The 21,874-nt window shown below is 34.9% G+C and overlaps 2 long non-coding RNA genes across 2 annotated transcripts in view; one reads left to right on the top strand and one right to left on the bottom strand.

Moving 5' to 3' along the window:
• The window catches only part of LOC107051907, a 60,681-nt gene extending 46,164 nt beyond the window's left edge, over positions 1-14,517 (top strand). Inside the window, exons 3-4 of the long non-coding RNA XR_001463889.3 lie at positions 10,417-10,456; positions 11,847-14,517. This is a non-coding gene — a long non-coding RNA (uncharacterized LOC107051907). The remainder of the gene's footprint in view (positions 1-10,416; positions 10,457-11,846) is intronic.
• An 87-nt stretch (positions 14,518-14,604) lies between these two features.
• Positions 14,605-19,510, bottom strand: LOC121107715. Its single transcript, XR_005842082.1, has 2 exons — positions 18,945-19,510; positions 14,605-17,907 (listed from the first exon to the last, which is right to left on the bottom strand). It is a non-coding gene; the product is annotated as an uncharacterized LOC121107715 (long non-coding RNA).
• Between the last annotated feature and the right edge of the window lie 2,364 nt (positions 19,511-21,874).

The following is a 21,874-nucleotide window of genomic DNA, read 5'->3' as shown; positions in this document are numbered from 1 at the left end:
CTAACTATATAATGACATATTATTTGGTGAAGAAACTGGAGTTTCACCTTGCTAAGTGCACTAATCCTAACATTAAACACCAAATAGTTGCCCCCTCTTGCTTCCTCTAGCCCTATGAATCTTTCACTACTCTATGCAAAGTGCAACAGCATCTAAAGCAGGAAGTTAGAAGAACTTTGCCCTAGAAGCCTCAAAAGTGTGGTGATAAGAGGTTTGTGAAGTAGCAGTGTTTATATTCCTCAAATCTCCTAGCCAGAGAAGAACTTAAAACTCCTGCTTTCTTGGTGAGTGTCTTTGATACCTGTTCAGCTTCTGGACAAAAGGGGAAAGTGACCACTCTACAACAGTATATACAAATAATTTCAGGAAGGTGTTCCTCAGATATCATGGAACTCCTCAGAATTATCTCGGATTTATAGGACTTATATCTAAAACCACTAGAATTTTTCACAAGTGCAACTGCCACTTTACACCATGAAATATTCTACCAACAACAAAGCACACAAAACCAAGAAAAATAATGAACTGATAAACAAACAAACAAACAAAAACCGAAATGGCAGGTGACAAATGGTTTGAGGTTTTTCAAGTATTTGAAAAGTGTCACTATGGTCATAGTAAAAAACACAGGAAAGACTGGTAAGCTGCTATATAAAAACTCATGTAGAATCAAGGTATTTTAAGGATAGATATAAAGGTTCACTGATCTGCTTCTGGAATCTGTATGTCTGGGACATGGCAAAGTGAAAAAGTTTCACTTCTGTTCTCCAGGACAGTGCTCATGATACAAATAACATTTTAGGCTATGCTAATTTATACCCTTTTCAGGTAACAGCATGTAAAATATTTGATTAGAAGAAGATTATAATATAAATTATATTGCCATTATTATTATTATGGGCTCAAATGATGTAGGGTTTTAATGCTTATGATGTAAATTTCTATCAAAAATAAACTTTTCTTTATGGGAAGTCTGGTGCATTTTTTCATTCATTGTTAAAATTTATTACAATAATATACCACAAGCTTGCTTTTTAATAGGGATAATTAAACAGAATGTCAATCTAGTTATCTATTCCTAAGTTGTCTGGAAGATAATCACTAAGAAAGTTACATGCCTAAAGTAGGTTGCACAGACAGATTCTACATAGAAAACAATGCAATACATTATGAAACATGTTTGTTCAGTTTCTCCACTTAAACATGTAGCACAAAACCCACATTATCACTAAAAAATATATTAAAGCATTATTTCTGCCCTAGCAGATAGAGGTCATAGTTCAATTTTCTATTTCTCTTTTTTCTCCAGTTATATTTCAGTGGCCTCTTTCCTCCTTATTTCTTTAATGATATGATACTTTCTCTATAATCCCTTGTATTTCCAAACTCACCTAAAAACAGCACTGACAGCGAAACTGGAAACCAGAAACAGAAAAGCTGAAGCAATGTTGCCAGCATGCCTAATATGTGTATTTTCACAACTGTTGAATCAGTGCATGAGATGAGTTCACTGGTATGTTCCATTGATTAGAAAAGAAATTAACTTCTGTAAATCTGAGAGACTTATGTTCAGCAATTTTTATTTTTACCTAATCTTAGTTTACTTCAGAAGTCTATGCCTAGGAGGATGTGTGGCAATATATATATATTTTATATTAATACAAAATATCAATGTAAAATTCTGATAGAACTCCCAAGTTTCAGGTGATAAACCTCCTAAAACATATATTATTCTATGACACTGCAACCACACCAAGATGATAAAGGTTGTATGTTATGTATTTTTCAATTTTGTTGTTGTTGTTTGTTTGTTTGGGGTGTTTTTTTTGCCCTTTTTTTTTCAGTTTTATTAGTAAATTTTCACTGGTCTTTGTTTGAATGATCACTGATCTCTGGTAGTACTAGGAGAAAAAGTAAATACATAATTGCTTATCCCTTTGGTACATGTTACAAACTCTCTAATGTAAAGTACACATCACTTAAGTGATTGAGGCAAAGGTTAAGACTGAGATGCTACTGAGATGCTTTGCTGAGTTATACGAGTTTCCAGAGTGCTAACATTTGGCACTAGCTGAGATTTAACTGTGACCTACTAGTATGAATACCAGCATTTAGCAAATATTGTTACATGAGTGTATGTCAAAGCTGTGAACTGTCTGTGTGAAAATATATTTAAAAAAAAATAAAATAAGAGAGTGAAAAAGAAGAGTCAGAAAGAAAAGTGATAAATAAAAAACTAATATTTAGTTACAGGCCATTGACCCAAAGACCAACAAGCCCTGACAGGAGCCAAAAGGAAAAAAAAATGTATTTTTTTTAGAAATACAAAGATACAATCTTGCATTGCACAGAACTAGAGAAGTGAGAATCCAAATTGGTCAAAATAACCTGGTGTTCAAGAAGTTTACGACACAGCAGCTATAAAAGTGTGACTGGATTTACACTTTAAGCAAGAGCCAAAATGAACCTAACTTGAAGTGACTGTTTCCTAGGGAGATTTGAACCAATTATATAAACATGGATTATAAAGTTCATATAAAAAATAATGCTTGTCTGTTTTTACATCAAATCCAGAAAACAAAGAAATTTGTTTTGTAGTCCATGAAGTACAATGTTCATATTTCAATTAAGTAAACACAATGAAAATTAGGCCTCAGAATTGACACCTTTGAGTAAGGCTTTGTTTTTCTTGCCTAACAGATAAGAACAACTAATGTTACCCTAAAAATATCCAGCTAAACTCTTACCCTGCATAAACTCTTACCCTGTCTCACTTTGATGAAGCCAGGACTCATAACAGGAGCTTCATGCCCAATTACATGGGTCTGCTCCCTTGGTGTCAAGGGATCTTGCCCAGAGCTAGCACTCGAAATACTCTATTTGAATTACCATATTTGAAATATCTTGAGTTGGCACACCTAAATAAGCATATAATCAATCACTTAGTAATAATTTAGCACCAATTGTGTAAATAGAAATTCTAAAAAAAGAAATTATATGTATTGCCTTTGGTTAATATGCTCAAGGTCCTTTGCTATGAATAGAAGTCATGATCAGTGGCAGTTAATGGACACTTGCTAAACAGGTGTGTATTAATTGGAGCTTATGTACATTCACTCACATATTGCCATTCAAATGAGTCATACTTCTGTGTGCAGACAGGTTTCCTGGCTAAAAATTTATTATGCCTATTTCTAATAAAATATAATAAAATAAATAATAGAATGTAATAATAAAATATAATAAAATAATGAAATAATAAAAAACAATTTCATTTTGTAAAATGCTTTTACAGCCATGTAAATACCCATTACCATTCAGTGCAGTGTATAAACTAGAAAATTGCAGAAAACACTTAGTCCGATAGAAATTTTTCTGTGATCTTGAAAAGTGAGTGTTTCTAGTGAATCATCTAATGATATTGCATTGCCTATTTTGTGTGGCTGGTCTGTCATTAATAAAGAAAAGAAATGAAGATGTTAAGGAATGTATTTGGCAGGCCCATATCAATTATCCTCACATATGAGTATTTATTTACATAGATGTTTGCATTTTTTCATATGATTTACAAGCATTAGTTTACTGTATTTTACCATATCTGAATCTTTTCACAAAGAGTTACGATTCTTGATCATTTTTCTAGTTGCAGAATACAAAATTCTTGTCACTGGACCTCTATACTGGTCAAAAAATAATCTAAAAATGTACTTTTATGATTCTCTGTTGACAAAAGCAGCAGATTTTGCAAATAATCTTGAAGGAATGGGATAATCAAATTCACTTTAATTGTCAGGAATTGCTTGGGATCATTTATTTGGAGGCTGATTGTATTCAAATAACTTGGAAAATGAGGGGTTTTTACAAGGGGTAATAAGAAAGCATAACGAATAACAGATGCTGTTAGCATAATAGCATAGATGTTACAGACTAAAAGAATTCTACATGTTTTGTGGACTTGAAAATGGGTTGCAACACTGACAATTCCACCAATATAATGAAAAGGAACCCTAGGAATTTTTTACCTGCAATCTTAAGTGTTTAAAAGAAGGCCCTCTGGGTTTTCAGGGTTTAATCTTTTGTCAGCATGAGATTATATTTCAGCCACCAGAAGGGGAATACAACCAGCCTCTATATGAAAACACACAGCCATGTGCACTGTTACTATACAGCTGAAGATACTCACATTTCTGACTTTTGATGCCAAGCTACTACGTAGGGAGATGCAGAGGGGTGAGAATAGAAACATGATCAGAAACAATGGATGATGTTTCCCTAGGAGCAGAAGAAATGTGAGATCCTGCCTCCCTAAAGCCCTAGCATTTTTTATAAGATTGTAGGCAGAAGAAGTGGATGAAAGTGAACACACTAGATAATAAAAGATATCCTCCCTACAGTTTTCTTTTGCCTGAAGGATGAATTGCTCCAGTGAATAGCCTCTCTGCTTTTCGTGATGAGGTCAAGAAACTTGCTGTCACTACCACTGTTATGATTAATGATCCAACTGGTAGTGACAGTAATCAAACCACAGTCTCTGGAGTACATTTTGACTGCACTAGTCTCCCAGTAGGTTGAGTCACTGTACTGCCAGGAGATATATCTGCTTCTGCTACAGGCATGCTCTTGTGGTCTTCTTGAAGCAATATTTTGTGCAAGTAAAGGCGAAACTAGAATGAGTCATGACTGTTAAGAAGGATAAAACATTAAATTAATTTTTAAATATCAAATGCAAAAAATAACCTTTATAACAATTGGAAAAATACTGCATAATGAATAATTAAACTGCTAATAATATAATCCTCTTAAAAACATGGAACTACTAGTTGAGAAGCTTAAGTATATAAAAGCTCCCATTGCAATGGAAATGGTATAAGGGAAGAAGCTGACTTTCCTGCTGCCTTTCTCCCTTCTCCTTTTCTTTGTAACTGATTTTCAGAACATTCACTTTAATTAAATTTTAATAAATGTGCAGTGGTTGATCTCTATGTAAGGATTTATAAACAAAAGTGTAGTTAACTGGTAAGGATTAAGGGTTAACTTTTGAAACTGGGAAGATGAAAACAGTCCATTGAAAACAGAAGGTGAAACAGAATGCAGAATAAAAGAGACAACAGTAGAAAAGAAAGAGTCTAATAATAATTAACAATGGAAAAATATATTGAAGCTTGCTATGTTCTCAGAAAACATATTCAAATTCCATCTGGTTAAATGCTGTCTAAATTAATTCTTTGAGCCACACAGAAGACACGGTACTAGAAATAGAAAGTACTTATAATATTCTTGTATCTAGTTGACAAGTCAACTTGCATTTTCTGTTTCTTAGCATTTGAAGTTGTCTATGCAGGCTTATCCCATGGCATGAGTTTTAACAGATCATGCTGCTATGAGGGAGATAAGGGTGGAAGGTAACAATATATGACTTTGGTAAGTGAAAAGGGAGCACATGCAGAAAATGATAATATTTTTGGAGAGAACAAATGACATATTACTAGAGGCAGCTAGGATTCAGGCTTCCCTAGCTCTCCAAGAATAACTTTCAGTTCCATTTTGCATTGCACAACTTAAGCCTTTAATATGTATAGTCAGACAGAGATACAACTCACTAGTCTGGCAAGTAAATCTTTCAGTTGTTTCAGGAGGGAGTCCATTTGGTTGTATAAAGAGGTGAGGGAGCTGATTAGGTAAGGCAGTGTGTTTTATTTTGGGAAATATATCTGTTTTGCCTTGATATTTGCCTCTAGGACAGATTCTACTATGTAGTTGTGTTTTTTTATGTAAAAGAGTGGTCCCTATGGTAAAATCCATAAACCACGTAAGCACTGCTTCAGCAAGCTGTGACTCTGATCCCTTTCCTTAAGAGAACTGATTAGCTACCCATTGCTGTATTTATAATGATATATTTATTTATTTACTGTCACCAAAAGCAAACAAACAAAACCAAAACAAAACAAAAACCAAAGTTCTTGCCAAAGCTTTTAAAAAGAAAAAAAAAGAAAAAAAGAAAAAAAGAAAAAAAAAAAAGGTGTACTCACTCAAATCTCTGGAAATCTCTGGGTTAAACTTCATCCCTCAAAAACAGTGAAGTTCCAATAATCAGTCCAGTACAAAAAGATCTACAAAAAAGATTTGCTAGTTACTACTGCTAAAAATGTGTAATAGATTTCACTCTAATTTTAAGCTCTTTTATTACAGTTCAGAAAATAATTTTGCTCCTTCTCATAGTGTTTTACTTGAACAATCATCTTCCAGATAGACATTGATTAGATTGTCATTGAGAGAAGAATGCATGTTTCACTTAAAATTAATCTAATCAGTAAAACATTCATGGAAAAGAGCTGAACCACATTTATTTGCAGCAGAGCACAAGCTCAGAGAACTATATTTTAAGCTCATTATAATATGACCTTCCAAAGTCCACTGTTCTGTTGCTTAGCCCTTTCTGGGATGGAGGAGAGATTGGTTGTTGTGTTTTGTTCTTAGCTTTAACGATATTTAAGGCAGAAGATGTGCCGAGTCAAGTATTTAGTTAGCCTAAATAAAACGTGGATAGGGAGGGGAGTGAAGGAAAGAGCAGTAATAAGCTTTAATATGAATATGAACATAGCCTTCATAAAACAGGGATAAACAACACTGCAGTCTAATTTACCCCCACATAAAATGCAAAATAGAATTCAATGTAATAAAACATTAGTATTTTTATTGCCAGCATAATCTTAACTAATCTTTTCTTACATTATTTCTGTAGTTACAGTAATTCATCTGCATGAAATTTGACTGAATAAGGTTAGCCTTACAATTGAAACTAAACTGATTTTTCCCTCCTTTCTATTGTCAAAATCCTTCATTAGTATTTGCATATGCTCCTAAGTCAGTCCCAGACAGGATCAGCCTCGAGCCTCCTCAGAATGTCAGCAGCCCAAAACAGTCTTCCTCTGAACATCCCCTTCCTTTGTAATGCATAAATACAATCTTCTGGGGCTCTGTAATTATCCAAAATGAGCTTTACTATTGCAAATTACTTCAGCACCCCTATGATTTATCTGTCGTAAACAAACTTCATAATATTTATATTCCTATTAGAACCTCCACTAATAATGAACTGACAGTACATAAATATTTACATGATCGTACATGGACAAATGCTTGATGCCCTTATATTAGTTACATTTCTTGTTCTCGCTATCATATACTGAAAAAAAGAAAACCTTGGCAATTTGCCTTGTTCACAAAAATACTTTGAAAAAGGCTCAGAACATTAACAGAGCTTCACATTTGCCACACTTTTCTTTAAAAGAATGGCATTCCTTCATAGTTATGCAGTCTGGGTTATTGCTTCTTCACATTATGCATCATTACTCTGAGTAGGTGTCTTATCAGCAGCTCCAGTTGTTGTGGAGACGATTGGAATTAAGCACTGGAAGCTTTTTATTTATCTTACATGCTTTATTCCTACAAGATTTTCAGCATATAAGCTTCTTTGTTCTGCTCAGAATTGGATACATTGCCAGGCATTGTAAAATTTACATCTTTCTTTTTTTGTATTTGTTCCTAAATTGGATTGAAAACAAAGTATAGCTTTAATTAAAGCTCTGCTTGACAATAGACAATTTTTCCATGCAATAGAATTTCTGATCAGTTGTGAGGATTTTGCAAAGACCTATGAGGTGACATTCACCACTAAGCCCCAAATATAACTGCAATATAGTTACCTGTGCTAAGTGTCTGACTGACAATATTCACACAAAGAAAACCATAATAATGCTGTTGAAGTACTGACTTAGCCAACAAAAGCCATGGAATTTAAAGTGAAGGTTACTTTAAACTGCATATGATATGTAATAATTCACAAGTTCAAAGGATAAATATAGAGGTTTAGAGAACAAAAAGAGAAGAAAGGGAAGCGAGGGAAGAAAGGGATGGAAGGGAGGATAGGAGGAAGGGATGGAAGGTTGGAAATTTGCTATTGCCTGATGAAACTGAAGATATTTGTTATTTGAAGTAATTCTTAAGAATACTGTAGCTTTTATAGAGGTTGTAATGTGTGAGAAAAGTACACATCCTGGTCTCCATGGAACTAAGGGCCAATGTCTGCAGTTTTCTTGAGGGTTTTCAGAAAGATCTGAAGCATTTGTAATGATTACATGCCAGTAACCTAGTGGATCTGCTTTGGAGAGCTGAGCTCTCCCTCTTTGGAAGGAGACTGAGAGATTTACCAGGACTCCCTGCTAAGGTGGGGGTGAGAAGATATGAAAGAAGTTACCCAAGCATTACTACAAATTGGCTAACTTCTAAGCATACTGAATTATATTGCTATACCTGACACAGAAAACATACCTTGAAGATGACTCAAATTCTTACAATGGTGATTTCCATAGCTGAGTCCCTCACATACTAGAGTGGAAAATAATAGCTAAAAAGGAAGCAAAACCTTCCACGAAAAGCAGTGAGTTGACAGAAAAGTCTATTATGTCAAAGTGTGTTGCATGAAAAGAAGAGTAAGGTAATTTTCGAAGTATGTAGTATTTTTCATGCATGTAATAACTGCCTTATTGTTTTAAGTGGGCTATGCAAAGAGTTGATGCAGATGCTGTAGTAAAAAGGAACATTATCATGCTGCTGTACCAAATGCTTCTCAGCAGAGACCTAGCCCCACTTAAGAGCATGTCAGTGTCCAAGAGCTGGGCTGCACAGATACCGCTGCAAGACTGAGGAACAGATCATCGTGCTCTCTCTTTTACTGTTTCCATGTAAGCTTTTTGTTCTTTAGTCCTTCATTTGTGTTTCTACAGGAAAAAAAATATATATATATAGCGTCAACTTTATGCAAGTAGAATTACTGAGAGTTACTGAGAAATATGTAGTTTTACTACAGCTTTTTAACCCACAAAAGCCCCAGAAGTATTATAAAGCAAAGCAGTAATAACTTGGGAATTTTCACTTAGTGACTGTACAAACAAAAACAAAGGTACATCAAAAAATCAGAAATACCTTCTAAGAATGCACAAAAGGTCTATAGCTATTTATATTATTTTTAATGATTAAAATATTTATACATTTCTGTGTCAATTTTATAATACTATCTTCATTTCTCTAAACTATTCAGGGGGTTTGCCGGTTCTCCAAAACACTCCATTTTCCAAGCATCTATTTTGCTGTATTTAGCATTACTCCAAAGGTAGAAAAAGAGATTTATGGAAGACTAGTAGGTAACATACTGTTTAAGTTTTGTGTTCCGTTCACACAGAACACCTTGTCCTTACAGTGTCTTTTCTGGTAGATATTCTTGAAGTGCCCAAGCAATCAAGGTCTAGGAAACACAAAAATAAGAATTACAATATTCGATTAGTCTCACAGTTCATCTTGCCCTATATCTTTTTCCTGCAATGGCTTATCCCATAGTAAAAAACACAGAGTAGACTGATGTCATATAATGTACTATGTACTTCACGTAGATCTGTTTGAATTACAAATAGCTACAGATCGTTTTGGACCCTGAAAAAGGGGAGTGTATTGGCCATCATTGTCATACTGATGCACACACAGATACAAAAAAAAAGTTTCTTTTTCTTTTTCTTTTTTTTTTTTTTTTAATGGAGTTTTCACTGGTCAAATGTAGTGAGGAAAGATTACATTATAGATAAATCAGATGCCAAATGTAATTTCTGAAATGGAGAATATTTTTAGATTGTGTGACAGAAAAAAAAATATGGCTCTAAAATGGGTAATCTTCTATTTCACTAAATGTGCTCCCTGACTGAGACCTTGTACGCCAAGCTTCAGCCTGAAGCAAATTGTTATAGCCGAGCTATTAACTTCTAAAAATAGGGGAATGTAATGGAAACATTAAGAAACCCGCTATTGGGCACAACCACAATCCAGGGAAGGATGAAACAACACTCCTTATTTTTCCTTCTTTACCTCATCACATTAGTGCAGTTTGTGGCACTGAACTGTGTCTATGCCAAATGTGTTTTGTTTAGCTAGTTTTCTTCTAAGCAGCAGGTTATGACGCTCATGTTTAATCCCTCTCTCTCCCTCCGCCCCCTCTCTCCCTCTCTCTCTCTCTCTCTCTCTCTCTCTCTCTCTCTCACTCACTCTGTTTTTAAAGAAACTTAATAGCAGCCAAATACTTCAGGTCAGGCTCTTGCCATTTTTGACTCAATACTTTAAAAAGGTGCTACTTCCTAGGGGAAGGAACAGAGAGACTAAAGGATTGCAAGAGAAATCTGAAATTAAATTGCTTTGCAAAAGGAGGTTTTTGCATTTTCATTTAAATCTTTTTAAAAAACAATAGTACAGTGCATATTTTGTAACAAAATGTACAGCAGTGATTTACCTTTCTCTCAGGAAATGTGTATTTTCTGTGTTTTATTGCAGTGTACAACATTTCTCATCACTTGCTATTTATTTTACTTTCAGTACTGTAAAACCAAAGAACCACTGAATCATGAGCCAGCAGGTGGGTACTCCTGTTCAGAGGCACTCTGTGTTTTTTTGCCAAACCATTTAGCACATCTGTAGCCTTCACTAAATCATTTTTAAAAGTAATATCAGTAATAAGAGGCAGAGAGCCTTGAAAGCTATGTGTGGCATGTGTTCTGCAAACAGGCTCTCAACAAAAATCCCTAGAGCTAGGAACAACAGTAAAAATCATCTCAAAGGAGCAGTAGAGAGTGGAGAAAATGGATCTTGGTATAGAGGACATGCTATTTATGGAGGTCAATCTGCATCAGCAACGTAACATTTCAGGGCTATTCAGCTGCACATTCTCATGAGCCATGCAAGGTTTTAAAGAAGAGATCAAAAGATGAGCACTAAAAATGAGCATGTATGAATGTTTCTACCCCAAACCCTAACAGATTGCTTTTCTACTCTGTCCACAGTGAGGTGTATTTCAATCTGGGCAAAAGAAAACTGGAACACAGACATTAGCACTTCAGAAGAGATAACTAAATCAGTACATGCAGGTCCAATAATGTGTTTGCAATGCAGGAGTTTCCAGGTAGTGCCAAGGAGACTTAGGGGCTCATTAGTGCCCACGTTTCTAAGTCACTTGGATAATTCAAATATCACTCCTGCTTTTCCTGCTAGTCATAGACATAATCTGCAAACAGGTCACTGCTGGTAGATACCTCTCTGGATACAAACAACAAGTTAAAATCAAGTTCAATTCACTCGGAGTGTGTACGGCGCATGAAATTTGCCCTAGGTACAACTGTATGTAACTACCCAATTCAGACATGCAAAAATCAATAAATGACTTCATAGTGCATTTTGCTTTCTTGTGGGACAAGAGATTAGATTTTTAGAGCTTAAATATCTAATTGTATTTGAAATCCATATCCAAATCCATCTCAGTCCTTTTGGTAACACTTTTCTTATTTGACAAGCAAGTTAATTGTTTGTCATAGAAGACTCTCTTGTTGAGTTTTTTCAAAAGCTTTATTGGTTTCTGAAACAATGTTTTCTTGACATTTTATAGCTTATATGAGTACTATTCTCCAACTGCTACCACATTAAGTTTCCAGTCATCTGATCATTTCAGATGAAACTACCCCACTCCTTGGCCCAGGAGCATGCCTCGCAGACACAGGACCAGAACAGCACGTGGCAATTGTAAAATCTCTCTTGATTTCTGTCAGTATAGTTTAGACACTATTTGGAACAGCCAAAAAAGAGTCTCCAATCCAGTTCAGTCTCAGGAAGATGAATGTTTATCTCACTCCAGACCCCTTCCCTTTTCAGTTGCTTTTGGCACAAGGAAACTCCAACGAACCTAATAAGAGAAAATCACTTCTTATATGGAATATTCACAGTTTATGCAAATATTTGTTCTTTCTTCTTTGTAGAACTATTTTCCAGAGCTTTAAATATTTCATCTTCTTGCCTGGATACTGGATTTTCAGTAAGTATGCAGTCATGCAGTCCTCTGTATTTCAGAAAGATTATGTTCTACAGAAAAATCTATCTGACTTTCTATGATTTTGAACGTGGAAATTACTTTCCTTTAGTATTTTATTTATAGGGCTTCCTCTTAACAATTAGTCCTATGAAGAAAAACAAAGCAATTGAAACAAAGTGACTGATTCTGCTGATGTGTTGTGTACTGAAATGTCAGATCTGCCTTCTGAGATGCAGTGTAATTAATAGGAGACCAGAGACGTGGAGTCCGTAAAATAACCCTGAAGATAAAATGTTGTGAAAAAGAGAATAAGCATGGGGGAAAAAAATAAATAAATCCATAAATACTGGAGAAAAGCTCAACATTAACCAAAGATACCATGTTAGTATACAGGACAGTTGTTCTAAGTAATGCAGACAGAATTCATTTCACATCCTTTTCTTCTTTGCCTCACCTCATACAGCAGTGGCTAAGAATATACAGGAGAGCTCCGTTTGTTCACTGTTGTTCATGATCATGACAATGAAAGAGTTCACTTCCTGCCAACTGATTCTACTCTGGAAGCACAACAGTAAAAAATAGTTTAAGGGAGGAAAGAAATGTTCTGAAGAGGTTGCTAGAGTAATAGAATCATGAGATAAATAAAAAACCCTCGAGTCAAGAATTTCCCTTCTGTTATTTTAAAGAGGAAATGGTATTTTTAGCCTCCTACTTGAAAGACAGAACAGTTGACAAACTCAGAAAAATTCACTCTTACCTGGTAAACAACCAGCAGTATAGCAGTTTTATTGCATAGGACTTTAATGACTGTATTAGCCATTATTAAATAGGTTTAGTTATTTCAGCTCCTCAAGTTCATGGTACCAGTGCTTACTATATCATTCCTTTTTAACGCAGGCTTTTGTTCTAAGACATTATCCATGTCTCCATGCCCCATCCCTGGAGGTGTTGAAGGCCAGGTTGGATAGATTTCTGGGCAGCCTAATCTAGTGGGTGAAAACCCTGCCCCTAGCAGGGGTTGGAACTGGATGGGCTTTAAGGTTTTTTTCCAACCCAGCCATTCTATAATGCTATGATTCCATGACTCCCTCCAAAACCTTGCAGCTTCTACCATACATTTCTACACTTTAACTGTGCCACATGTGAAGGGGAAAAAAAGAAAAAAAAGAAAAAACAAACAAACAAACAAAAAAAACACTTCCAGTCTGGTTGGACAAGATATACTTTCTTTATTCCTTGCTATTATCTATATGGAAAAGATATCAGTGAAGCAGTGAAGTAAAATTGTCTCAGTGTCACTGAGCACATATTAGTTACTTTCAGTAAACCCTTAAGGGGGCTGAATCCCTTAAGTCTATTTGTAAACTCATACTGATGCACAAAACATACAAAATGAACACATTTCCCATTTGGATGGTATGCAAGCACTTCAGGAGCAACAGCAACTTCCTTTCCCTTTCCAAACAGTTGGCAGATTGCATCAGGTGAAGTTTATTCGAAAACCACCAAAGTGACTTCACAGCACGTGTACCACTGAAAGGGAATTAATTCTATACTTTTATTCCACACAGGCACATTTAAAAATCTCAACTCTGATAAAACTTCACAGAAAAATGTGTCTGATTATGACTTCTATTCCTCATATTATACATTCAGATACTGTCTTGTGCTGTAAGCTCCTCATAGCTCTATGGTATTTATATTTCTCCTTTAAAGTCACACTGCCACCTACATAGATAGGAATCTGTATGTCTTGGCTGGGTGTTTCAAAATCTCATCTGCGATCTAGGAATTCTGTTTGTTTGAGATTGCTGGGGGTTGGGAGTTGGGTTGTTTTGGTTTCAGGTTTTATTTTTCATATGCTATTAACCAGAATAGCTCACAGAGAAAATAATGAAATTATTTATTCCTCATAGACAGGTATTTGTTTTATTTTTCATCTGGGCTGTAGGTAGCTGGGATTTATGTTTCTTCTCTAAGCTATGCCGCTGAGACTTGAAGATAGGGCTCTGCTTTGTCCCATTGTCTGCTGTATTGGATATCTAAAGATGTCAGGAAAGTCTTTGCCTGCCTCCCAGAAGAAAGAACTGGCCAAAAGTACTTAATTCTAAAAAGTTCATAGCTGACAATTTGGTAACAGAGGGATTTCCAGTGGGAAATCATTGCCTTCCAGTGTTCTGGAATATGATGTCTGATTACAATCAGCTCTCAAGGCCCCTTCTTTAATTTCAGCTTCCCTGCGCAACAACCCTGCTCAAGTGGCAGATTCCTGTTCATATATATTTTTAAAGATTATCTCATTAATGTGGTCAGGGAACGTTTGTTGATTTGCAGGAATGTGAGGGTGAAGTTTATTCTTTGAAAGAATCTACTGAAATCATGGGCCTATGGCTCCATACTTACCATAAGCTTGTTTTCTTTGCAGAAGTATCAAATACCCAGAATTTCTAAATGGTTGCTTCTAATTTGTTACTTCTTATTTACAGTTTTAGCCCCAAACATAGAAGGCCAGATTTTCAGTGTATCAGTGAACAATATTTTAACATTTGGCAGAACTCAAAAATCTATTACAGAAGAGAGACCTAGACTCCTCAGAGAATGTTGAGAGGTGAACTCAGCCAGCTTCCTGACTTCAAGTTTGAAGAACAAGCAGTAGCACCTCAATTACATTCACACCACAATAATAAGCTCAAAATAAAACTTGGTTATATGTACAACAACAGGCATTTAATCTGGACGTTACAGAAACAGAGACAGGCTTTCAAGACTGGCATTACATAGCTGAAAGCTGGATTTCTAGAGGTAGCAAACCCTTACCTTAACTGCCTCAAAAGAAAATGACATTACAATCACCAGGCAGCGCTTCTTTTGTAATACACAGATTCAAATCTGAATCTTTTATCTTTGAACAAAATGCCAACAAAAAGAATTACAACTGGCAATGTTATTTCTTTTAGGGTTAACAGTATTATTCTGTACATAAATATAATAATTTGAAAAGGTTAAAAAAAACATCATGCTAACAAGCATCTAATTCAGTAAGGAAAAATATCTCATTAGAATTGCATTTAAAGATTTAGTTAAGCTGTCAGTAATTATTTTTCTGAAACCCCTAAAAAATATTTTTTCCATTAAAAAAAAAAAATCAGCTAAAGTTATAGAATTTTAATTGTCATCTCCTTCAGCATAAAGGCACCAAAGGATGGAAATGTAACACCAAATGTAATAAAAACACAACAAAAGTGTTTGGATAATATTGCAGAAGAAATCAAATATTGCTAAGCATGGAATTACACACCAGAAATCTCATATAAATTTAAATGAAAAGTTCTGATGGGAGGCCTTTTACTCTAATGAAAACATATGAATTTGCAAAGGACAATGTCTTTCATTTAAGCTATCATATTTGATAAAATACTCTCAGAAAGGTTTAGGTCTAATTGTACTTTCAAAAAATAAGAACTGACAGATAAATTTAATTATCTTCTTGAAGAGAGCCAACAGAAAAAAATCAATTAAACCAGGATGCTACAGCAGAGAAAATATGGCTGACATGCTCCTCGTTTACCAGGATAGACACACATTCAGCAAGTACATAAAGAAACACCAAACTTGTCTTACTAATATTGTTTCATCAGTTTATCAACAGTTTAAAAATTACTTTTTTAAACATCTTCATGACTTTTCAGTTTGATCTATCTATGAACACGTGTATATAAACCAATGAAACACTAAAGAATTACTTCCCTCTAATACATTTCTTTCAGTGATAAATAATCATACTAGTTAATGAATTAATTAGACATTGCTTGGTAAATGATCTGACGTTATTTTTCTTAGTAGCAATGATAAATGAAACACTTTATGCTTGCAGATTTCTGTAAATTTGGATACTAATGTTGCTTCTTCAGGCTTTCTGGCAAGGTTAAAAACCTGTTTCCAATTTATTACTCTTTCTAAGCATGTCTTAATAAAATGAATGTAATAACTGATAATGACTGGTGATACCACAATAGTATTTGTTATGTTTTTAAAACAAATTTATATTATTTGATTTGTTTATAATGTGTAAAAATTGTTTGGAGAAGTGGAATGAATGGTTTTCTATTTGTATTGCACTAATTAAATGAATGCCTTGTTTACTTTCAAATAAGATGAAAAAATATTTTTTCTTAGAAAAAAAACAGTATTTTTTTAAGTAATTTTATGTGATATTTGAGTAGAGATTGCAGAACTTTTTTATTTTTTTAAAGAAAGGATAATATTGCCTAATATGATTATGTGTATATTATTTGCTTCTAAACCAATATTATTTTGAAAACATGAAAAGAATATTTGGTTTTATAAGCAAATTTGAAGAAGCACAAGCATTATTCATTTTCATTCTATAAACCATCTTCGAACTAATTTTGATTTGAAGCAGACTTCTAATACAGTTAACTATACAAGGTTTGAATATCACAGAATATTCTAGATTTATTCTCTTTGAATTACAGAACAGATCTGAAGAAAGTTTTAAAGGACTTAGCTCATTGGAAGTCATTATGCTTTTCATGGGCATTCAGAACAAATGTTATTAAAATGAATATCTCAGCGAGATTCAATTATTTATCACAGGTTTTGCTTATAATGACACCACTTTCCTTTTTTAAATCCTGACAAAAAATTGTATGAAATAATAGTTATTCACAAGCTAGTATTATTTGACTTCAGTAAAGAAAAAGATTTCTTTTGCCTCAAAGATGTATATATATTTTTTTCTTTTGCTGTGCTTTCTAAAGACTAATTCAGGCTTTTTCTTTTTTATTTTTTCTTTTTTTTTTTTTTTTGTGTTGAAAGGGTTTTTCAGAATTAGATTTTCAGAAGGAGACAGTAGATGCAACTAATCTGTAATTAACTCTTTTCTCCTAATTCCTAATACAAAATGTACTTAGTTCAAATTTATGAAATTAACTTCAGCACTAGAGAAAAAGCATAGCCAATAATCTCAGAGCATGCCATTATGCAAAAAGGTACCCATGCAGGTTCCCAATAGCATGTTATCTAAGGAAAATGTAAGTAACTAAAGTAACTGAAAATGCTTCCTCAAATTCACATTATGGATATCTTACTGATAACATTTAAGTAAAATTAGTAGATCTTTTATAAGCAATGTTCTTATAAAGTTTTACCCATTTTTTAAAAGCAATTTCCATTCTCAAATATCAAAAATAATGCTTAAATATGTTCTATAAACTGATTTGTATTCAATTGCTCTTCCCAATATTTTACTAAATGTCATGATTTTCAAGCTATTTGTGCTCACCAGAAGATTGCAGCCCACTCTTCTCAGCAGACCACAGCAGAATGAACTCAGAAGTTTCAATCTATACAGCCTAGTTTGTTTTTCATCAAACCCATCGTTGATATTGATATTGAAAAACATTGATATGCAGCTGTGTAAATTTGTGTAAAAGTTTTTGCAAGTATTATATCCAGAGATTGCATTCATGAGAGAAATCCCAAGACTGGGAAAAGATATGTATTTTTATGCTATCTACTCCTTGGCAACCTTCTAGTATTCCTTTCAGAAGCAAATCTCCACTCCTTACTGCCATTCTCCTATTCCTTCCATCAATACTGAAATCGAGTTATTAGCACATCCACCTATTGCTTCATACACACAAATGTGTGCTTCAGTGAAGTGTAGTATCTCTCTCTTTGTGGAGATGATTTCAGCTGTCCAAGTTCAGCCAAGACTAGATGACATTACTGCTTTCTGTGAGATACAACATTCTTTTCCATCCCATGAAGCAATGTTCTAGCAACATTTCAAGGATTTTGCATACACAAAATTTTACATAAGCTTCAATAATTTGTGCAACTACTTAATTTCTCTGCTTAACACTCATATTTCTTCTTCTTGAAGAATAATAGACTAAGCAGCTGATGAAGTTTACCTATTCTTGATTTCTACATTCTTGATCCATAGGACCACTTTGATAGGAGACTGCATATTTCCAGAAGACCTGCAGGGTAAGCAGGAGACATAGATGTCCCATGAACAAGTATTAGGAGTAATGACCAGAATGCTGTTAAAATAATTAATTAAATAAATAAACAAATAATAAAGGAGCAGATAGGCATCCAGATTTAGAGGTGACAGAAACAAAGCAGTATTACCCACTCTGTATACTTTGTTGTTATCCAGAAATTGGATTAAAATAAAATTTAAAAGAAAGAGCCTACTTTGCAAGGACAAGAGTTGGAGGGAGACTGGTTTGCAATTCATATTTTAATTTGCAATATCCAATTTTAAAATATTAAAGTAAGTGTGATGTAGTGTCTTTTTTTCATGTTGAGAAAGATCTAGATACAAAGTCCATAGTACTGAACAGAAATATTCCAGTTTGTGTTGAGATTCGTTGAACAAATCAGAGTAGAGCAGTGTTTCACAAACCAACTTTAGCTCAGGGAAGCTGATCTCCACAGACTCCCACAACAGCTGATGGAGAGATAAAAGCATCTCTACAGTTAATTCAGATGAGTATTCTATCATCCTCAAAAGAGAGATTCTGAATCTTATTTTTGATTCCACTTTGCCCTCAGGAGGAACTTATTTCTTTCTATGTATTGCCAAAGAAACTTGGGAAGAGTCATAACCAAAAGCAATGAGTAGTCTTCATGTTTACACCCCAAAGATTATACTGTTTCACAGTAACTTAGATGCAACCTGATCTAAACTATAAACTCAGATGTTATCTGTATCAGTTATCTTAACATATTTTTACTTATAACTTATATTGAAATATTAAGTGGTCATTTTTCATATCCTAATAAGCAGTGATACATAATAAATATTTACTGTGAAAGCATGTATTCATCTTGATTTTATGTATGTATGCATATCTTGAATTTGGGGGTAAAATTAGATTTTTTCAAAGTTTTCTTTTTTGTGACTATTTTGTGACCTTGTATTACTCAAAGTGATTTAATGAATTTTTTTGGCTTAATTAAAACAAGATTTCCAGGGTAGGTTCAATAAAATGAGAAAATAATACCTCACCCAGTTTTAGAATTTTTCTGCTTCTCTTTGGTTCCTTCTTTACATGAGACTGAGATCCTTAATGAGCACTGACAGCACTGCAGCAGTAGCAACTTCAACTTAGCAACCTTCATGAAGAAATCATCTTGTTAGAAATTAATTTCTACTTCAACAAATATTTTGTCATGATTGCATTCCCAGCCTTCTGTGTGAATGACAAAGCAAAAGATATCCAACATGGCAGAAGCATCCCTATGAATCACTGAGGTTAGATGCAAAAAATATCAATTAATTCTGAAACCAATCCTGTTATCAGCTGATGCAAGTCTTATTCCATTGAATACATTTTCTAGAACCCTGTCAAACACTTTAATGTCTCAAACAAAAGGACTATCACAATTGCCCTTTCAGGTTATCCATGGCTAAATAAAGCACTCATTGATAAATAATCTACATTTTCTTTTAATTTACTTTCTGTGGTGAATTGACCTCTGCCAGCTGGCAGATGCCTACCCAGCCACTCACTCATTACCCATCCTCTACAGGATGTCTCGCTCCAATTTATAGGAGGGAGAGGAAGTTCTTTGATATATGTATACCCGACATGAGATTAAGAAACAACAGTTCAAATGTTGGTCTGACCAGTTTATTACAAATCTTAATCAGGGAGATGGGGAAGGGGAGATGGGCGATAGAAAATATAGGAAATAAAAGCAAGGAGTCCTTGTCGAGTCACCACCATGGGTCCAGCATGGTTCGTCTTCAGTAGTGATGGGTCATCAGGGGCTGTTTTCCGTTGATGACAACAACTGTGACCAACCTTCCAATGGCAGTACAAACTTATTTATAAGTCCAAAGTGGTTGAGTCAGCTCCATTTGGAGTGACATCTTCTGGCTTTTGGATCTCAGTAGGAACTCCTTTTGTTCCCATCTTCCAGGCCTTGCCAGCAGATAAGAGTGAACATGGAGGCGCCGACTTGTATCTTGCCTTCACAGGATGCAATGGTACCATCCCTGAATCTCCCATAGCAAGCTGGAGTTACTTGGTCACAGGCCAGATCTTCCACCAGTAAACAGTCCTGAGCACCCTCTTCCGAAGGCAAACAGCTCCAAAGAAATGCTATCAAATGTAAAATTGTCCATACAGTGATGTTGATTGCCACACAGAAACACCCACCTCTCATCTCCTAGATAAGTCAGTCTTATCACAGGAAATGCCTCAGAAAGCAAGCTTTGAGCCAAAAACAAAGGATTCATACACAGGACAGATAAGAAAATATGATGAAAAACCATGTGGGTCAAAATAAAGACATGGAGATCACCTACCAATTACTGTCAGAAGCAAAAAAAGACTAGACTACTGGAAGATTAATGCAAGTTATTGCCAATTAAAATAGAATAGGACAGTGAAAAATAAAGTGAGAAACAAAACTTGAAACACTTCCTACCCACCTCTACCCTCTCTCTACTTCACTCCTTCATTCCCAGTTTCTCTCTCCCAATCTTACTGTGTGGCACAAAGGGATGGGGAAGAAGGGATTATAGTCAAAAAACCATAATGATTTATCTCTGCCTCTCATTCCTCCTCACATTTTTCCTCAGCATGAGCCACAGATCATTCAGGAAATATCTACCTGACTGACTGCGGCCCACTTCAATCTGCTCTAGTGTGGGGTCCTCCAAGACCTGCAGTGTGAATATTTGCTCTGGCATGGTCCTCTCTACAGGTTACAAGATAGCTTCTCCAGGATAGCTTCCCCACCATGGACATCTCCACAGGCTGCAAAAGAACATCTGCCCCTGCAACACGTCTTCCACTCCTTCTTCATTGACCTTGGTGTCTGCAGGGTTGTTTCTCATCTGTGTTTTTTAATTCCCTCTTCACTGCATGAAACATTATACTCTTTCTTACATACATCTTCCTCAAGGTGCTGCCTTCTTGGCTTCTGGGCCTAGTCACACCCTTCAGTGGGGCCATTGGAGTCCTGCGGCACAGCCCCAGATTTGCCTTACAAGGGAGTCTTGCAGCCTTTGTCACCAGCACCTGTAGCCTGTACAACTCTACAACGTCTAGCATTACTTTAAAAAAATCTTCCTCTCCTTGGTGTATCTTGGCTCAAATAACATGCATGGTAATATTTTCATACTGCTTTTTGCCTCTGGTAATTCTTTGGTTTTACTTAGTTAAGGCAAACATATTTAGTGTTTTGAAATGTCCTTTTATGACAGGGAAAGTTCCTTTCCTTGTTCTTGCAACACACTCGTTGTTATTGTACTTATAACTATAAGTGAAATAATGGAAATCCTTAAATGTGCAACTTGATATGTTATTGTTTATCTTTATTATCTTCTGTTTATAATTCCTCAGTTCTCGGCCTACAATAAATCATTTCTATTGATCTCACTGTGTTGAATAAGATTTCATGAAATTTTGATCCTCATGCTTTATTAAAATCCTAATATATCAGCGCTAACCTTTCATCTTCATCCACTCAGCAACTTTGTCAAAAATCTTTTGTCTTCTAGCAAAGCAAATCCTTGTATTTCAAGAATGCTCATTACCCTACCCTTCAGTTAGATTTTTGTTTTTGATGTTCATTCCATATTTTTAGCAGAAGTTTCATTTTAAGAAACAGCGATTCCAAAATAAGTGGGTAGTTTCATGAGATGAGGAATGTGAGAAACAGTACTGGAAATTCTGGAGACTATAGCTAGTAAAGTTTGAGAACAAGACTGGTAAACACAGCCAAGATAGAAAACAGAGAGGGAAAGAGAAGTAATCAAGCTGAAAGACACAAGACTACAATTACTGAACACTTCCTTGATTAAGCTAAAGAATAGGACATCAGTTACTTTCGTCAATGGAATGGATGAGAATTAAATTCATTTGGAAAAGATGAATAGAAAAGTTGAAGTAGAAGGATAGATTATTCATGTTTTGCACACAGCTA

This window comes from Gallus gallus, chromosome 1, assembly GCF_016699485.2.
Source record: "Gallus gallus isolate bGalGal1 chromosome 1, bGalGal1.mat.broiler.GRCg7b, whole genome shotgun sequence".
NCBI lineage: Eukaryota > Metazoa > Chordata > Aves > Galliformes > Phasianidae > Gallus > Gallus gallus.
This window is presented reverse-complemented; position numbering and strand designations above follow the sequence as displayed.